The sequence below is a fragment of the Neofelis nebulosa genome, chromosome 3 (genome assembly GCF_028018385.1).
Source record: "Neofelis nebulosa isolate mNeoNeb1 chromosome 3, mNeoNeb1.pri, whole genome shotgun sequence".
Classification (NCBI taxonomy): domain Eukaryota; kingdom Metazoa; phylum Chordata; class Mammalia; order Carnivora; family Felidae; genus Neofelis; species Neofelis nebulosa.
Window position 1 is genome coordinate 117,965,603 of NC_080784.1, and position 19,550 is coordinate 117,985,152.

Here is a 19,550-nt window from a genome sequence, read left to right on the forward strand (position 1 = left end):
TGTGTGTGTGTGTGTGTGTGTGTGTGTGTGTGTGTGTGTGTCTATATATGTACATATATATACCACATGTTCTTTATCCATTCATCCATCAATGGACATTTGGGCTCTTTCCATAATTTGGCTATTGTTGATAGTGCTGCTATAAACATGGGGGGTGCATGTATCCCTTTGAAACAGCACACCTGTATCCTGTGAATAAATGCCTAGTAGTGCAATTGCTGGGTTGTAGGGTAGTTCTATTTTTAGTTTTTTGAGGAACCTCCATACTGTTTTCCAGAGTGGCTGTGTTCCCACCAACAATGAAAAAGAGATCCTCTTTCTTGGCATCCTTGCCAACATCTGTTGTTGCCTGAGTTGTTAATGTTAGCCATTCTGACAGGGCTAAGGTGGTATCTCATTGTGGTTTTGATTTATATTTCCCTGATGATGAGTGATGTTGAGCATTTTTTCATGTGTCAGTTGGCCATCTGGATGTCTTCCTTGGAGAAGTGTCTGTTCATGTCTTTTGCCCATTTCTTCACTGGATTATTTGTTTTTTGGGTGTTGAGTTTGATAAGTTCTTTATAGATTTTGGATACTAACCCTTTATCTCATATATCATTTGCAAATATCTTCTCCCATTCTGTCGGTTGCCTTTTAGTTTTGCTGATTGTTTCCTTTGCTGTGCAGAACGTTTTCTGGGTTTTTTTGGGGTTTTTTTTTTGTTTTTTTTTTTTTTGATGAGGTCCCAGTAGTTCATTTTTGCTTTTGTTTTCCTTGCCTCAGGAGATGTGTTGAGTAAGAAGTTGCTGCAGCCAAGATCAAAGAAGTTTTTGCCTGCTTTCTTCTCGAGGATTTTGATGGCTTCCTGGCTTACACTTAGTTCTTTCATCCATTTTGAGTTTATTTTTGTGTATGGTGTAAGAAAGTGGTCCAGGTTCATTCTTCTGCATGTCGCTGTCCAGTTTTCCCAGCACCACTTGCTGAAGAGAATGTCTTTATTCCACTGGATATTCTTTCCTGCTTTGTCAAAGATTAGTTGGCCATACATTTGTGGGTCCATTTCTAGAGTCTCTATTCTGTTCCATTGGTCTGTTCTTGTGCCAGTACCATACTGTCTTGATGATTACAGCTTTGTAGTATAGCTTGAAGTCTGGAATTGTGATGCCTCCAGCTTTGGTTTTCTTTTTCAAGATTGCTTTCGCTATTCAGGGTCTTTTCTGGTTCCATATAAATTTTGGGATCATTTGTTCAGCTCTGAAGAATGCTGGCGTTATTTTGATAGGGATTGCATTGAATATGTAGATTGTTTTGGGTAGTATCGGCATTTTAACAATATTTGTTCTTCCTATCCAGGAGCATGGAATCTTTTTCCATTTTTTGTGTCTTCTTCAATTTCTTTCATAAGTTTTCTATAGTTTTCACTGTATAGATTTTTCACCTCTTTGGTTAGATTTATTCCTAGGTACTTTGTGGTTTTTGGTGCAACTATAAATGGGATTGATTTCTTGATTTCTCTTTCTGTTGCTTCATTGTTGGTGTATAGGAATGCAACCGATTTCTGTGCATTGATTTTATATCCTGCAGCTTTGCTGAATTCATGAATCAATTCTAGCAGTTTTTTGGTGGAATCTTTAGGGTTTTCCATATAGAGTATCATGTCATCTATGAAGAGTGAAAGTTTGACCTCCTTCTGGACAATTTGAATGCCTTTAATTTGTGTTGTCTGATTGCAGAGGCTAAGACCTCCAATACTATATTGAATAACAGTGGTGAGAGTGGACATTCCTGTTTTGTTCCTGACCTTAGGGGGAAAGTTCCCAGATTTTCCCCATTGAGGATGATATTAGCATTGGATCATTCATATTTGGCTTTTATGATCTGGAGGTATGCTCCTACTTTCTTGAGAGTTTTTATCAAGAAAGGATGCTGTATTTTGTCAAATGCTTTCTCTGCATCTATTGAGAGGATCAGATGGTTCTTGTCCTTTCTTTTATTGATGTGATGAATCACATTGTTTGTTTCGTGGATATTGAACCAGCCCTGCCTCACCAGTATAAATCCCACTTGGTCGTGATGAATAATTTTTTTAATATATTATTGGATCCCGTTGGCTAATATCTTGTTGAGGATTTTTGCATCCATGTTCATCAGGGAAATTGGTCTGTAGTTCTCCTTTTTAGTGGGGTCTCTGTCTGGTTTTAGAATCAAGGTAATACTGACTTCATAGAAAGAGTTTGGAAGTTTTCCTTCCATTTCTATTTTTTGGAACAGTTTCAAGAGAATAGATGTTAACTCTTCCTTAAATGTTTGGTAGAATTGCCCTGGAAAGCCATCTGGCCCTGGACTTTTGTTTTTTGGCAGATTTTTGATTACTAATTCGATTTCCTTACTGATTATGGGTCTGTTCAAATTTTCTATTTTTCCTGTTTCAGTTTTGGTAGTGTATATGTTTCTAGGGATTTGTCCATTTCTTCCAGACTATCCATTTTATTGGCATATAATTGCTCATAATATTCTCTTTTATTGTTTTTATTTCTGTTGTGTTGGTTGTGATCTCTCCTCTTTCATTCTTGATTTTATTTATTTGGGTCCTTTCCTTTTTCTTCTTGATCAAACTGGCTAATGTTTTATCAATTTTGTTAATTCTTTCAAAGAACCAGATTCTGGTTTCATTGATCTGTTCTACTGTTTTTTTGGTTTCAATAGCATTGATTTCTGCTCTGATCTTTATTATTTCCTGTCTTCTGCTGGTTTGGGGTTTTATTTGCTATTCTTTTTCTAGCTCCTTCAGGTGTAAGGTTAGGTTGTGTATCTGAGATCTTTCTTCCTTCTTTAGGAAGGCCTGGATTGGTATATACTTTCCTCTTATGACCGCCTTTGCTGTATCCCAGAGGTTTTGGGTTGTGGTGTTATCATTTTCATTGACTTCCATAAGCTTTTAATTTCCCCTTTAACTGCTTGGTTAGCCCATTCATTCTTTAGTAGGATGTCCTTCAGTCTCCAAGTAGTTGTTACCTTTCCAAATTTTTTTTATGGTTGATTTTGAGTTTCATAGCATTGTGGTCTGAAAATATGCACAGTATGATCTCGATCTTTTTGTACTTACTTAGGGCTGATTTTTGTCCCAGTATATGGTCTATTCTGGAGAACGTTCCATGTGCACTGGAGAAGAAAGTATATTCTGCTGCTTTAGGATGAAATGTTCTGAATATATCTGTTAAGTCCATCTGGTCCAGTGTGTCATTTAAAGCCATTGTTTCCTTGTTGATTGTTTGATTAGGTGATTTGTCCATTGTTGTGAGTGGGGTGTTGAAGTCTCCTACTATTATGGTGTTACTATCAATTAGTTTCTTTATGTTTGTGATTAATTGATTTATATATTTGGGTGCTGCCACATTTGGCACATAAATGTTTATAATTTTTAGGTCCTCTTAGTCTGTAGACCCCTTGATTATGATATAATGCCCTTCTGCATCTCTTAATACAGTCTTTATCTTAAAGTCTAGATTGTCTTATATAAGCATGGCTACTCTGGCTTTCTTTTGTTGACCATTAGCATGATAGATGGTTCTACCTCCCCTTTCAGACTGAAGGTGTCTTTAGGTCTAAAGTGGGTCTCTTGTAAATAGCATATAGATGGATCTTGTTTTCTTATTCATTCTGTTACCCTATGTCTTTTGACTGGAGCATTGAGTCCATTGACATTTAGAGTGAGTACTAAAAGATACGAATTTATTGCCATTATGTTGCTTGTAGAGTTGGAGTTTCTGGTGGTGTTCTCTTGTCCTTTCTAATCTTTGTTGCTTTGGTACTTATTTATTTTTTTTTAATTTTTTTTTTTTTAATTTTCATCTTTTTCCCCCTCATAGAGTCCCCCTTAAAATTTCTTGCAGGGCAGGTTTAGTGGTCACAAACTTATTTAATTTTTGTCTGGGAAACTGTTTATCTCTCCTATTTTGAATGACAGCCTTGCTGGATAAAGATTTCTTGGCTGCATATTTTTTCTGATTCAGCACATTGAATGTATCCTGCCACTTATTTCTGGTCTGCCAAGTTTCTGTGGATAGGTCTGCTGCAAACCTGATCTGTCTTCCCTTGTAGGTTAAGGATTTTTTTTTTTTTTCCTTGCTGCTGGAGTTTAGTCTTTTCATATAAAATTCCATTTAGAAAACCAAACTAGAAAAGTTGAACCCTATTGGTTAAAAATTTAGTGTTTCACTAGGAAGATGTTTATTGCCTTTTCAGTCAGATTCTGGTATCAGATTCAGAGTCAGATTCTTTTGCATCCCATATCTTAGTCCATTTGGACTGCTATAACAAAACATCAAAAACTGAATGAACAACAAATATTTATTTCTCCTAGTTCTAGAGGCTGGGAAGTCCAAGATCAAGGAACCAGCAGATTCCATGTTTAGTGAGGCCCACTTCCTCATAACAGCATTTTTTACATAGTGGAAAAGTCCAGGAAGTTCTCTAAGGTCTCTTTTATAAAAGCACTAATCCCATTCATGAGGACAGAGCTCTCAGTACCTAATTATCTTACAAAGGTCCCACCCCCAAACACCATTGCACTGGGGATTATTAGGTCTTAATCCTAGGGGAGGGAGGACACAAATATTAATGTATTCAATTCTAGATATTTATGATGGTAATATTTTAACTATTTAAAAACTATTTTTGGAAACTTAATTGCTTGCAGATGTTTTATTTCTTATAATTATTTTAAGTGCATTTCAGTGAAATGTATTTAATTTTTCTAACAAAACACTTTGTAAAAGTTAACCCTATACATTTGCTGATATTTAAGTTATTTTCCTATAAAAATGGCATTTTCATGTGTTTCAACCTAATATTAATGACCCTCAAAAAATGCAAACAACATTTTCCTTGTTTTGTGACAAATAGGCTAAATAATATTTCCAAGTAGTCTGGGTATGGCTTTTAAAAAGTATTTACTTTGAAAACATTTACATTTTATAGACTTTGAGTAGAAAATGTTTTTATAATAAGTAATTTAATAGTTAATATTTTTTAGCATTGTGTATTAGGCAGTATTCTAAGTGCTTTATATATTTTGATTTAATCCTCATAATATTACCATGAGATAGGAACTATTAACTATTCTCATTGAACAGATAAGGATATTGAGATACAGAGCAATTAAGTAACTAATCTAAGGCCATACAATTAGTAAGTAAAGAGAGGTAGAATACTAATACATATTATCATATTTCAAAAGATTTTTAAAGTTGAAATAAGTGTACATTAATGCAAATATTGGCACTTCTACAATTGAAGCTATTCAATACCTTAAATACTTTGGAGCTCTATTACATACCAAGTGTCTTGAATATTTAGATATGTCTCATGGCCTGATAAGAGACATGCGGGGGCACCTGGGTGGCTCAATCGGTTAAGCGTCTGACTTCGGTTCAGGTCATGATCTCATGGTTTGTGTGTTCGAGCCCCACATCCAGCTCTGTGTTGATAGTTCAGAGCCTGGAGCCTGCTTCAGATTCTGTGTCTGTCTCTCTCTCTCTCTCTCTCTCTCTCAAAAATAAAATAAACATTAAAAATTTTTGAGAAAAAAAGAGATATGGGAAGGAAAGTGGTAAAAGAGAGTTAATTGTCATGCCGATGATGAAAATTTGTGATTTTTTTATATTCAAGTATATACTTGAATATATATACATACACACGTGCACAGAAATGTTAAACATTGCTCTATTGGGACTTTCTTTATTATGCAAGCTGGCCTTGCCTTTGATTGAACTATTCAGCAAATATTAGTAAATATTTACCAGCTTTGGCCTAACCTTTCAAGAGAGAATGTAGGTAGGTCCGTATTAATGCTATAAGGGTTTCTGTCCACAGGAAGCAAATTTGGAGGGAAGAGCCGATAGCTAGAATTGAAGCAGAGTTATTAAGATGCTGATGAATTGAAGATATACTTTGGAACCAGTCTTTCTTTCTACTCTGACATTTTATTTATTTATTTATTTATTTATTTATTTATTATTTATTTATTTATTTTTGAATTTTTATTTTTTTCAATATATGAAATTTATTGTCAAATTGGTTTCCATACAACACCCAGTGCTCATCCCAAAAGGTGCCCTCCCAATACCCATCACCCACCCTCCCCTCCCTCCCACCCCCCATCAACCCTCAGTTTGTTCTCAGTTTTTAAGAGTCTCTTATGCTTTGGCTCTCTCCCACTCTAACCTCTTTTTTTTTTTCCTTCCCCTCCTCCATGGGTTTCTGTTAAGTTTCTCAGGATCCACATAAGAGTGAAAACGTATGGTATCTGTCTTTCTCTGTATGGCTTATTTCACTTAGCATCACACTCTCCAGTTCCATCCACGTTGCTACAAAGGGCCATATTTCGTTCTTTCTCATTGCCAGGTAGTACTCCATTGTGTATATAAACCACAATCTCTTTATCCATTCATCAGTTGATGGACATTTAGGCTCTTTCCATAATTTGGCTATTGTTGAGAGTGCTGCTATAAACATTGGGGTACAAGTGCCCCTATGCATCAGTACTCCTGTATCCCTTGGGTAAATTCCTAGCAGTGCTATTGCTGGGTCATAGGGTAGGTCTATTTTTAATTTTCTGAGGAACTTCCACACTGCTTTCCAGAGTGGCTGCACCAATTTGCATCCCCACCAACAGTGCAAGAGGGTTCCCATTTTTCCACATCCTCGCCAGCATCAATAGTCTCCTGATTTGTTCATTTTGGCCACTCTGACTGGCATGAGTTGATATCTGAGTGTGGTTTTGATTTGTATTTCCCTGATGAGGAGCGACGAGCATCTTTTCATGTGCCTGTTGGCCATCCGGATGTCTTCTTTAGAGAAGTGTCTATTCATGTTTTCTGCCCATTTCTTCACTGGTTTATTTGTTTTTCGGGTGTGGGGTTTGGTGAGCTCTTTATAGATTTTGGATACTAGCCCTTTGTCCGATATGTCATTTGCAAATATCTTTTCCCATTCCATTGATTGCCTTTTAGTTTTGTTGGTTGTTTCCTTTGCTGTGCAGAAGCTTTTTATCTTCATAAGGTCCCAGTAGTTCATTTTTGCTTTTAATTCCCTTGCCTTTGGGGATGTGTCGAGTAAGAGATTGCTACGGCTGAGGTCAGAGAGGTCTTTTCCTGCTTTCTCCTCTAGGGTTTTGATGGTTTCCTGTCTCACATTCAGGTCCTTTATCCATTTTGAGTTTATTTTTGTGAATGGTGTGAGAAAGTGGTCTAGTTTCAACCTTCTGCATGTTGCTGTCCAGTTCTCCCAGCACCATTTGTTAAAGAGACTGTCTTTTTTCCATTGGATGTTCTTTCCTGCTTTGTCAAAGATTAGTTGGCCATACGTTTGTGGGTCTAGTTCTGGGGTTTCTATTCTATTCCATTGGTCTATGTGTCTGTTTTTGTGCCAATACCATGCTGTCTTGATGATTACAGCTTTGTAGTAGAGGCTAAAGTCTGGGATTGTGATGCCTCCTGCTTTGGTCTTCTTCTTCAGAATTACTTTGGCTATTCGGGGCCTTTTGTGGTTCCATATGAATTTTAGAATTGCTTGTTCTAGTTTCGAGAAGAATGCTGGTGCAATTTTGATTGGGATTGCATTGAATGTGTAGATAGCTTTGGGTAGTATTGGCATTTTGACAATATTTATTCTTCCAATCCATGAGCAGGGAATGTCTTTCCATTTCTTTATATCTTCTTCAATTACCTTCATAAGCTTTCTATAGTTTTCAGCATACAGATCTTGTACCTCTTTGCTTAGATTTATTCCTAGGTATTTTATGCTTCTTGGTGCAATTGTGAACGGGATCAGTTTCTTTATTTGTCTTTCTGCTGCTTCATTGTTAGTGTATAATAATGCAACTGATTTCTGTACATTGATTTTGTATCCTGCAACTTTGCTGAATTCATGTATCAGTTCTAGCAGACTTTTGGTGGAGTCTATCGGATTTTCCATGTATAATATCATGTCATCTGCAAAAAGTGAAAGCTTGACTTCATCTTTGCCAGTTTTGATGCCTTTGATTTCCTTTTGTTGTCTGATTGCTGATGCTAGAACTTCCAGCACTATGTTAAACAACAGCGGTGAGAGTGGGCATCCCTGTCGTGTTCCTGATCTCAGGGAAAAAGCTCTCAGTTTTTCCCCATTGAGGATGATGTTAGCTGTGGGCTTTTCATAAATGGCTTTTATGATGTTTAAGTATGTTCCTTCTATCCCAACTTTCTCGAGGGTTTTTATTAAGAAAGGGTGCTGGATTTTGTCAAAGGCCTTTTCTGCATCGATTGACAGGATCATATGGTTCTTATCTTTTCTTTTATTAATGTGATGTATCACGTTGATTCATTTGTGAATGTTGAACCAGCCCTGCATCCCAGGAATGAATCCCACTTGATCATGGTGAATAATTCTTTTTATATGCTGTTGAATTCGATTTACTACTATCTTATTGAGAATTTTTGCATCCATATTCATCAGGATATTGGCCTGTAGTTCTCTTTTTTGTTACTGGGTCTCTGTCTGGTTTAGGAATCAAAGTAATACTGGCTTCATAGAATGAGTCTGGAAGTTTTCCTTCCCTTTCTATTTCTTGGAATAGCTTGAGAAGGATAGGTATTATCTCTGCTTTAAATGTCTGGTAGAACTCCCCTGGGAAGCCATCTGGTCCTGGACTCTTATTTGTTGGGAGATTTTTGATAACCGATTCAATTTCTTCGCTGGTTGTGGGTCTGTTCAAGCTTTCTATTTCCTCCTGATTGGGTTTTGGAAGAGTGTGGGTGTTTAGGAATTTGTCCATTTCTTCCAGGTTGTCTAATTTGTTGGCATATAATTTTTCATAGTATTCCCTGATAATTGTTTGTATCTCTGAGGGATTGGTTGAATAATTCCATTTTCATTCATGATTTTATCTATTTGGGTCATCTCCCTTTTGTTTTAAGAAGCCTGGCTAGAGGTTTGTCAATTTTGTTAATTTTTTCAAAAAACCAACTCTTGGTTTCATTGATCTGCTCTACAGTTGTTTTAGATTCTATATTGTTTATTTCTGCTCTGATCTTTTTTTTTTTTTTTTTAATTTTTTTTTTCAACGTTTTTTATTTATTTTTTTTGGGACAGAGAGAGACAGAGCATGAACGGGGGAGGGGCAGAGAGAGATGGAGACACAGAATCGGAAACAGGCTCCAGGCTCCGAGCCATCAGCCCAGAGCCTGACGCGGGGCTCGAACTCACGGACCGCGAGATCGTGACCTGGCTGAAGTCGGCCGCTCAACCGACTGCGCCACCCAGGCGCCCCATCTGCTCTGATCTTTATTATTTCTCTTCTTCTGCTGGGTTTAGGCTGCCTTTGCTGTTCTGCTTCTATTTCCTTTAGGTGTGCTATTAGATTTTGTATTTGGGATTTTTCTTGTTTCTGGAGATAGGCCTGGATTGCAATGTATTTTCCTCTCAGGACTGCCTTCGCTGCATCCCAAAGTGTTTGGATTGTTGTATTTTCATTTTCGTTTGTTTCCATATATTTTTTAAATTTCTTCTCTAATTGCCTGGTTGACCCACTCATTCTGTAGTAGGGTGTTTTTTAACCTCCATGCTTTTGGAGGTTTTCCAGACTTTTTCCTGTGGTTGATTTCAAGCTTCATAGCCTTGTGGTCTGAAAGTATGCATGGTATGATCTCAATTCTTGTATACTTATGAAGGGCTGTTTTGTGACCCAGTATATGATCTATCTTGGTGAATGTTCCATGTGCACTTGATAAGAAAGTATATTCTGTTGCTTTGGGATGCAGAGTTCTAAATATATCTGTCAAGTCCATCTGATCCAATGTGTCATTCAGGGCCCTTGTTTATTTATTGACCATGTGTCTAGATGATCTATCCATTTCTGTCGGTGGAGTGTTAAAGTCCCCTGCAATTACCACATTCTTATCAATAAGGTTGCTTATGTTTATGAGTAATTGTTTTATATATTTGGGGGCTCCGGTATTCGGCGCATAGACATTTATAATTGTTAGTTCTTCTTGATGGATAGGCCTGTAATTATTATATAATGCCCTTCTTCATCTCTTGTTACAGCCTTTAAAGTCTAGTTTGTCTGATATAAGTATGGCTATTCCAGCTTTCTTTTGGCTTCCAGTAGCATGATAAATAGTTCTCCATCCCCTTACTCTCAATCTAAAGGTGTCCTCAGATCTAAAATGAATCCCTTGTAGACAGCAAATAGATGGGTCTTGTTTTTTTATCTATTCTGATACCCTATGTCTTTTGGTTGGCGCATTTAATCCATTTACATTCAATGTTATTATAGAAAGATACGGGTTTAGAGTCATTGTGATGTCTGTATGATTTATGCTTGTAGTGATGTCTCTGGTACTTTGTCTCACAGGATCCCCCTTAGGATCTCTTGTAGGGCTGGTTTAGTGGTGATGAATTCCTTCAGTTTTTGTTTGTTTGGGAAGACCTTTATCTCTCCTTCTATTCTAAATGACAGACTTGCTGGATAAAGGATTCTTGGCTGCATATTTTTCCTGTTCAGCACATTAAAGATCTCGTGCCAATCCTTTCTGACCTGCCAAGTTTCAAAAGAGAGATCAGTCACGAGTCTTATAGGTCTCCCTTTATATGTTAGGGCACGTTTACCCCTTGCTGCTTTCAGAATTTTCTCTTTATCCTTGTATTTTGCCAGTTTGACTATGCTATGTCGTGCAGAAGATCGATTCAAGTTATGTCTGAAAGGATTTCTCTGTGCCTCTTGGATTTCAATGCCTTTTTTCTTCCCCAGTTCAGGGTAGTTCTCAGCTATTATTTCTTCAAGTACCCCTTCAGCACCTTTCCCTCTCTCTTCCTCCTCTGGGATACCAATTATGCGTATATTATTTCTTTTTAGTGTATCAGTTAGTTCTCTAATTTTCCCCTCATACTCCTGGATTTTTTTATCTCTCTTTCTCTCAGCTTCCTCTTTTTCCATAACTTTATCTTCTCTCCTCTGCCTCTTCAATCCGAGCCGTCGTCATTTCCATTTTGTTTTGCATTTCGTTTAAAGCGTTTTTCAGTTCCTCGTGACTGTTCCTTAGTCCCTTGATCTCTGTAGCAAGAGATTATCTGCTGTCCTCTATACTGTTTTCAAGCCCAGAGATTAATTTTATGACTATTATTCTAAATTCACTTTCTGTTATATTATTTAAATCCTTTTTGATCAGTTCATTTCTGTTGTTATTTCCTGGAGATTCTTCTGAGGGGAATTCTTCCATTTGGTCATTTTGGATAGTCCCTGGAGTGGTGCTGCGGACCTGCAGGGCACTTCCCCTGTGCTGTGGTGTATAACTGGAGTTGGTGGGCGGAGCCGCAGTCAGACCTGATGTCTGCCCCCAGCCCACCACTGGGGCCACAGCAGACTGGTGTGTGCCTTCTCTTCCCCTCTCCTAGGGGCGGGATTCACTGCTAGGTGGCGTGGCCCGTCTGGGCTACTTGCACACTGCCAGGCTTGTGGTGCTGGGGATCTGGCGTATTAGCTGGGTTGGGTAGGCAAGGTGCATGGTGGCAGGAGGGTAGGCTTAGCTCGCTTCTCCTTAGGCGATCCACTTCAGGAGGGGCCATGTGGCAGCGGGAGGGAGTCAGACCTGCTGCCGGAAGGTTGGCTCCACAGAAGCACAGCGTTGGGTGTTTGCGCGGAGTGAGCAAGTTCCCTGGCAGGAACTGGTTCTCTTTGGGATTTTGGCTGGGGGATGGGTGAGGGAGATGGCGCTGGTGAGTGCCTTTGTTCCCCGCCAACAGAGCTCTGTAGTCCGGGGGCTCAGCAACTCTCCCTCCCTTCGTCCTCCAGCCTTCCTGCTTTCCTAGCAGAGCTGTTAACTTATGACCTCCCAGATGCTAAGTCGTGCTTGCTGTCGGAACACACTCTGTCGGGCCCCTCCGCTTTTGCAAGCCAGACTCGGGGGCTCTGCTTGGTCGGCAGGCTGCCCCTCCGCCAGGGCTCAGTCCCACCAGTCCGTGGCGTGCACACCGCCTCGCCGCCCTTCCTACCCTCTTCCGTGGGCCTCTCGTCTGCGCTTGGCTCCGGAGACTCCTTTCTGCTAATCCTCTGGCGGTTTTCTGGGTTATTTAGGCAGGTGTAGGTGGAATCTAAGTGATCAGCAGGACGCGCGGTAAGCCCAGCGTCCTCCTATGCCGCCATCTTCCCTATCCTCCCCCTACTCTGACGTTTCTTACCTTGTGCTTTGGCATACATAACATCAGTCTATTGGTGTTATAATATTTTTAATAGTCTCTTCTAATACTATGGCCCTCCTTATGCTAGGTGCCAGATATATGAAGATGACTAACATAGGATCCCAGTTCTCAAGGTCTAGAAGTAGTAGAGGAGAAAAATACAAACTTGATTATAATATAGTAATAGTTGTTATAACAGATGATGTACAATGTGCCATCCCATGGGAGTACAAAGGAAAGAATGTTGAATTCTACACTGAAGAATGTAGATATTTATCAAACTCCTATACGTAGAGTTTAGGTGGGATAGGGGACTTTGGAACGCAGAGGAGTAGCTTTTGTGTTTGAACTTTTATTTACTTTCATTTGTTCTAATGGTACCACTGGCCTAAAAGGATTAACAGATTTTCAAGAGATGCTCTGGCCTTTTATTGTTGTCATATTCCTAAGAAAGCAAATCTTAATATCATTTTTTTTAAGTTTATTTATTTATTTAGAGAGAATGCAAGTGGGGAGAGGTAGAGAGAGAGGGGGAGAGACAGATAATCCTAAGCAGGCTCCGCACCGTTAGTGCAGAGTCCGATGCAGGGTTTGAATTCGCAAACCATGAGATCATGACCTGAGCCCAAGTCAGACACTTAACCAACTGAGCCATCCCAGCACCCCAATATCAGTATTCTTCATTAATCATTCTTATTTTTAAAGGAATTTACATTTCTTAATTTATTATAATCTTTTTCCCAGAAAATTGACACACAGCATTATGTATATATACATATGGTATTATATATATATTATATTGTATATGTATATATGTATTATGTTATATGTTGTGTATATTATATTTTATGTTATATATTATATGTATGTACATGTATATATGTATATACATAGTATATTATATGTACATATACATATGTACATATGCATACATACATATGATATATACATATATATACACATACATATAATATATACAGTTTGCTCATGAAAGAAAATATATAATCAAGATGGGGAGAAAGGAAACAAAGAATAAGATATTAAATTAGTAATATTAATACATAGTTTCTTCACATTAACTATAAATTTTTTGGTAGACTTCTTGTAGGTCAAGGCACAGATGAAAATTTAACCACTTCAAACAAAATAATTTCTAAGTTTTTACTTAAATCTGGAAAAATGATCAATTGCGAGCTTTATAATATTCATGCAATATGTTCAGGTGATATATGGAGACACTAGTATAGAATCTTCTTTGGTATGGGGATATGAGATATCCTATATTATGTTGTAATGGCCAGTGTTCTTGATATACCTAGCTAAATTTCCTTTATTATTCTTTTTTTTGTGTTAATATCTAAGCAGAAACCTCTGTAAATTCTTGTCCCAATTTTTCTGTGAGTGAACATCTAACTAAATTAAATTTAACACTCAATTTGTGTGTGTGTACGCGTATGTACAAGCATTTTCTGGTTAATGAGTCCATAGTTTTAATCTGATCTCAAAAAGGAATCATAATGTAAAGAAAGGGTTTAAAAGCACTTGTGCAAAGTATTGACTACATGGAGAGAATTTTTCCTGTTTATTTAAAGACAATCTGGAGAAGTTCTAATGTAGGCAGCAGCCTCCAAAGTTGATTTGACCTGTGATATGTGTGCCCTATCACATTATTTGCCAATCTAGACACGCACATTCAGAGCCACTGTATAGAGTTTTGCACAAAACCTCTGGCTGGTGCAATAAGGAGGAACTGAAATCTGATTCTCTAGTTCGTTCTGAAAGGAGGGGTGCTTTTTGTAATTGGCTTAAATATAATCATGAAGAGGAGTGGTAACTTTACCTATAGTACACCTTATAGATAGCGCTAGCCATTTGCCAAAAGTCTAGAAAGGAACTTTTGGCAAGTTTGTTATTATTTAAAATTTTTTTTTTTTTTTGCTAAAGTTTTTATTTGATGAATGGCTTCAATGGCATTAACCAAATGTTTAAAAATTATAGGAATTATTTGGGGCTTTTTATATCACCAAAGAGTTGATAGATATTATCAATCCCTCAGTGCCTCAAACACTTCTTCCCACCACTACCAATCTAATTAAAAATTCTAAAGAATTTCCAATTGTTAACATTGATCCAGTTTCAAAACTACTCCAAGCAAAGCTTGGCAATATAGTAGATTCTCATTATCATTCATGACTGGTGACCATAATTAATGTTGCTGTTTTTCATCTGCAATTTTGAAGTATGCTTGTCTTCCCAAACTCTTGCTATCTAGTTCTTAGGACTTCTTCATTCTTGTATCCTAAAGTGCCTTTTACTTCTTTCCACTATGTCCAGAAGTTTGTTTGGAGCATCACTTCGTACGATTGGAATCTTGCTTCTATCCAGTTCTCCCCAGACTTTCTTTACTCAGGATAATTGACTCAATAATCTTAGCTATTTCTTACACTCCTTGTTTTCTTCCCTTTACCTAAATGAGCCCCTGTAAACACTGAACTTGGGAAAACCTTATGATATAACCCCTCTGGGGAACACTATTGCTTACTTTGCACAAGACCTTTATTTTTGGTTATCAGTGGCAAATAGAAACTGATCTCTTTAGCACTGTTAGACTTTGTCACTACTGAAGCTAGCTCAACAATCTGGGCAGTTCCCTTAGGCCCATCCACCATATTTCTGGTTACTATGCTTACCCTGCTTGCCCTGCCCCTATCTCAGCAGCGCCTTTTCTAGGGTAACATAGGTCTTGGATATGTAGAGTAGTCGTATGTTTTAAGTTTGACTGCCTGGAACGAAAATATCAGTGATTGTCAAAAAGTTAGGGAATTTCATTATCTTGTTTATATTGGCAATGTCCATTGTCCTGAAAAATTGTATGCATAAAGAGTAAATAACTAAATTAAAGTAAGTATTGTATAAAGGTCTGTTTGTTCCAAAGCATTCCTATGATTTCAGTTACATTTAGTTTGAAAAATTTGAAAAGGTTCCATTCAGCAATCTCCTTGGTGTACAACACATACTTCTCGATGTAACACCACATGATTTTGGTTTGGACTCCACTTAACTGTCTCCTCAAACAATTTTGATTTTGGTTGTCTTTCCCCCTTTTATTTTGTTCTTGCTTTGCAGCTATCTCACATCTTTTTATGGTTAATCCTCCCACCTTCCCATTCATACTTGGAGTTACGTGTGACATGTGGTCTGTTTTTGTAACATTACATTTTCACATGGTGGGTTAGCTCAGAAGTCAGGCTTTCACTGTTTTGTATAGATCATTCAAAACTGATTCGAGATGATGTTAGTTTCTTGCTAACTCAGGATGAAGTATTGAATCTCAAAAATCGTGGACATTTTATTAGAATTTGAGAACTTGATTTATTAATAGAAAAGTTGAGCAAAGTATCTTTAAAAGACAAAAAACGAAAAACCATGAAAAAATTTAAGTTAACAAATTTAATCTTTTTCTTTTGAACTTGAAATTTCAACAGGGCTTAGAAACAGAGTGAGGATTATAAATGGTAATGGTAATCATTTTATTTGGTATTAATTTGCCCAGAAATCTTTTGGTGATTGCTAATGAAATACAAAACAAAATTATCTTAACTAATAGAGTTGAAATTCAGGTAGAGAATAATAGAATTGTTAAGGACCTCTAAGATAATTTGTTCCATATTTTTAGCTGAATATACATTTCAATCTAAGTATCTCTACCCGTTCAGAGTTCCATGAGAGAACTAGAACCCGCAGAATATTCATGTTAAGAGATTAATTGCTAGGAACTGGCTTATGTGACTGAGGATTGAGTAGTTTGAAATCCATACATAGGGCAGGCTATCAAGAAGGACAAGCTGAGCTCTTGGACAAGAGCTGAAGCTGCAGTCCATGAGCAGAATTTGTTTTCAGAGAAGCCTCAATCCTGCTCTTAAGGCCTTTACAACTGATTGAATTAGAATCGCCCAGATTATCCGGGATAATCTTCCGTACTTAAAGTGAAGTGATTATAGATCTTGATCATTTATAACAATATACTTTTACAGTAACACCTAGATTAATGTTTGGATAACTGAAAACTATAGCCTAGTCATGTTGACTCATAAAACTGATCATCACAATGACCTTGTAACAATACTGGGTTTTAAACACAGAATTTTATTCATCAGTTTTGTCACATAAATATTTATTTAGATATTATATTTAAAAAGTGATGAGCTAGTCTCAGTTTTTACTGTGAATCACAAAAGAATGATGTAGTAACTATATTCTGATAACCTTTCATACTAACATACTCACAAGTTACCTTTTTTCCTCTTAAGTAAAAAAAAATTTATTTAGATATTTCTTTTAGTCTCTTCTGGTTCAACTCCTTCATTATCTTTCTTGCTGAATATTGTACTCTTTTCAGTTTCTTAGCATTGACTGGAAACATACATTTCAGGCTGTAGTTACACTGCAGTGATACTTGGCATTCATCAAATATTTGTTAGAAGAAAGATTATTTCACAGTTCTTGTATGTTTTGCTCTTTAAAGTTCATCTTAGTGTCACATTTGTTTTTTATAAATAATGCCACTACATTGCTGACTTATATTTGGCACATTACTATTCCCAGATATTTTTGTCTTATTTTATTCTGTGAAACTATATTGTTTTTATAACAAACAGAAGTTATTTTCAAACAGTGGTCCAGAGTTTCAGGATGAAGACTCTCTAATGATTTCTAGAAAAAACTGGTTCATATTGGAAACATTGTTTTGGTGTACATTCCATTACCTCTGGGAGAAACTTTGATATTCTGCCAAGGATTATGTCTTTGCTGTATTAATGTAATGGTTTAAAGTTCCATAGAATCCTGAAGCTTTGGCAAACTCTGGTTTATGATATTTTGAAGGAGTTTCCAGAAGAAGCCCAGCAATTTTTTTTTTCTAAATTATTTTCAGCCAGACAAATTTTAATCTAGTGCCAACACTTTGGAAATATCTCATGGATATGGAGACTTATGGATAGCCAACTTAAAATTATAAATTAATGGAACATGCATGATTTAATAAATTCTGGTTTTTTTTGTTTTATATTTGAAATCAGCACTATTGAGACATTATTATGCCTAGTTTACAACAAAGGCATATAATTTTCTACACAGGACAGATCTCTATTTAGATAATGATTATCATATAAGACTCTTACTCATTTCTAATGGCTACATCATGCCTTTGCTGAAGTTAATTTATTTAACAAATAGTTTTGTATTAGATACTTGCATGTTTGAGGTGCCATGCAAGTTTTTTTTTTTTTTTTATGTTTATTTATTTTTGAAGGAGAGAGAGACAGAGTGTGAGCAGGGGAGGGGCAAAGAGAGAGGGAGACACCATATCTGAAACAGGCTCCATCCTCCAGGCTGTCAGCACACAGCCCGACACAGAGCTCAACACGGAGCTCAAACTCACGAGCAGTGAGATCATGACCTAAGCCGAAGTCAGATGCTTAACCAACCGAGCCACCCAGGCACCCCTTGAGGTACCAGTTTTAGACACTGATGATACATTTTGAACAAGACCAACATTCCTGCCATCATGAAGCATATTATCTAGTGGAGGACAAAGACAATCAATGAAAATGTATACAGATTCTTAGAGTTGAAATAAGTGCTACTAAAGTACAGTATAGAGTTGATTATATTATAGGAGGAGCAAATTGATCTGGGGGCACCAGAAAAGTGTTCCTTAAGGAAGTCACATTTAACTAAGCAACAAATAATAATAATAATAATAATAATAATAATGATAATAATAATAGCTAGCATTTAGATAGTGATTGCTATATGCCAGGCACTATTCTTGACCCTTATTATGTATTAAGTTATTTCAACCTAACAACTCTATGAGGTAGGTGCTGTTTTTTTCCCTCATTTTATAGAAAACGTAACTGTGACACAGAGAGAGAGTAGCAAATTTCTCCAAGGTCACAGAGCCAATGAGTAGTCAGCCTGGGATTTGAGCTTAAACAGATGAGTTTGTGCTCTTAACCACTATGTTTCTTGATAGGAGTTAGCTGGGAGAAGAAATGGGGAAGATCATTTCAGGCTAGTACTTCAAGATGGGGGCAAGAAGGCCAGCACAACTGGAAGTTGATGAGCCAAAGTAACAAAAGATGAAGGTAGAGAGGGAGTTATATATTCAGATTTATTATTATTTTATCACTTAGACTTTAGTATGAAAATATGATGGAGGGTAAGAAGAATTAACGTGAGATCAATTAAGAGATTATTGCAATGATCGAATGAGAGGATACTGGCTTCGACCCACATTGTGGTGGATGGAGCAAACCATGGACCCTGGAAATATTTGGGAGATAGAAATAGCAGGGCTTTTTGTTTGGATTTGAGAAAGGGAGATTACTCCTAAGTTTCTAGCCGAAGCAGCAGGCAGGATGGTGTTACTAGTTTTCTGATAGCACTCAAGGGAAGAGACTTAGGAAGCAAAGGATAAGCTCAATTTGAGTTCTGTCAAGTTTGAGGTGACTTTTGTGTTAAAGTGAGAAATTATCTATAAAAGCCTGCAATGCAGAAAGGAGTTCTGGACTTGAAATAAAACTTGCCAATTTTTTAGCCCTGGGAGTAAATGAGAAAACACAGTATGAAGATCCAGAATCAAAGGTGGAGGAACTGGAAGCATTTCAGTTAGGGTAGAACAGGTGCCATTGTACAGAGGAGACTGAGGACAGGCAGCGGGGTAGGTGTTAGGAAAAATGACAAAATGTTGTCAGATGAAAGCAAAGGAATGCAGCAGCTTCCCATTTGGTTTTTCTGATAGTATTATTTGTTTTTTCCTCTTAGAATTTCATAGTTGTACTAAATTGCTTCAGGTTCAACTTTGCTTACTTTTTTGACTGAACTGTTTTTCTTTTTCATTCTCTTTTTCCTTTTCTCCCCCTCGTTAAATGTTCTTTTCAATTTAATTGTCTGTAAGTCCCTATTTAGATCACTTGGAGTCTTTCATCTGACAGTGATAGCTTTCATATAGAGCATTTGTAGTTTTTCTGTTTCTGATCATTCTGTATAATGCCACCACTTCCAACAGCTTCAGCTTCTGAAACTTGACCCCTGTGATATACTGCCCTCATACCTCGCATGACTGCCTGTATACCATTGTCCTTCATCTCTACTCCCACATGCAAGCCCATATTTTGAACCGGTTGTTACTGAGAGTTGTTCCTCATGCTAGATCTCCTGTTCTGAAATTCTCCTTTCCCATCTGCTATTTCATTTTTTCTACCTTAACTACTTTTCATTTTCATCAAACCTCTTTGCAGTGGTCACTATTCTCAATCTGTTTGTGCTCTTACTTCTTTGTTTCA

The 19,550-nt window shown here is 37.2% G+C and overlaps 1 protein-coding gene across 2 annotated transcripts in view; it reads left to right on the forward strand.

Annotated features, from left to right (window-relative positions):
* The window catches only part of TBCK (TBC1 domain containing kinase), a 224,137-nt gene that overhangs the window by 7,924 nt on the left and 196,663 nt on the right, over nucleotides 1–19,550 (forward strand). The window lies entirely within an intron of this gene.